The sequence below is a fragment of the Rhagoletis pomonella genome, unplaced genomic scaffold, assembly GCF_013731165.1.
Source record: "Rhagoletis pomonella isolate Grant_MI unplaced genomic scaffold, Rhpom_1.0 Rhpom_scaffold_00123, whole genome shotgun sequence".
NCBI lineage: Eukaryota > Metazoa > Arthropoda > Insecta > Diptera > Tephritidae > Rhagoletis > Rhagoletis pomonella.
Window position 1 is genome coordinate 108623 of NW_023458677.1, and position 1505 is coordinate 110127.

Genomic DNA, 1505 nt, shown 5'->3' on the forward strand with positions numbered 1-1505 from the left:
ATATGTCGGTTTGTTGAAGAGTGCTCTCTGAGAGCAGGTGTGAGAGTCGAGTAGCGAAAGCGCTGGCTGTCTGTTGTGATTGCAGCTTTTCGACGTTAAGCTTTCCTTGCATATTTGGGCGCACATTTTTTGCTGCACAGAGGCGGGTGCGTATCTTGGCTGCAACAAGATAGTGGTCTTCATTATGTTTTTTTGGATCAATCTTAAAAAAGCTACTAGACATAAAAAAAGAAAGTATGCACTGTAATTTTAAACCAAATTTTCATAATTTGCTTTTGATGTTATATATATTCGTTTCAACCATTTCAAATGGGGCTCTTTGGGGAATTTATTTTTTAGAAAAAATTTTGTTTACTTGTTGGACAATATCTTTTTCATAGGGATATACATTGCATCCTTGGCTAAAAAACTTCTGTGATAAAACTCTGCCCGTACGTCTTCCTTCTTTGCTATTTAAAGTCAAAGAGTAAGCTCCTTCAATAGGGATTTCCAGCAGAAATGGTCAACGTTTAGCTATGAATAGAATCGATGCTCAAATAATTAAAAAGCTGTAGGTCTGACCTTTAATTAGGTAAGAATTACGTAAATATCGGAGACCCTCATCATCCGTTATTCCAACAATTCAAATGCTTATAAAAAAATAACAATATTCTGATCCGATTCGGCTGGCAGCCACGACTTTGAAAACAGAATTTTGTTCAAAATTTTCATTCCTGGAAAATAATAATCCATATCCACCTACATATTTAGCTCGCTATTAGCACACATTTTTTAAACTAGTCGCAGAAGTATTAAAATGAATTACAAAAACTTCAATCAAAAAACGCTGATGATTTTAGAGGTTCCTCAAATTCTGAAACAGCCAAAGGAGTGACAATGTAGAATTCTTTTTAAAAAAGTTTTAGATAAACCGGACACATCTGGTTTGACTTGTAAGTGGTGTTCTAACAACGATCTCACCATTATCGTAGATTCTTCAAGTGAAGATGAATGTTAGGAGGATACATCCGACATTTTCAGCCCCGATGCAATTCTGATTACTTTTTATTAAATATAATGTTCCAATTTTTAGATTCAAGTACTAAATAAAATAAACACTAAAAAATCTGTTTTTTTTTCATTTTTTTTATTTACCTATATAACTACTGACATAATTTAATAATAATAATAATAATAATACTAATAATAATAATAATAATAATAATGGTAAGGGCTAAGCTCAGGACCTTACCGGGGTCACACAGGGCGGATCGTGAACGGCCTACTTCGGTGGGTTAGCTGCGAATAACCAATAAGCAGTCCCAGACCAAGAGCGGCAGGAGCCGAGGGCCTGATTTAAAAGATCAGAAATGCTTGATGAATCTCCTGTGTCCGGGCGAACAGATGCCGCCTCCCAAAAAGCATCCCAGGATTGAGACCAGTTAGATCCTGTTCATGGCATACTGGAACATGTATACGATTAATTCGACATTGGGCTGGCGAGAGCAGTATTCCACCACTTTAGT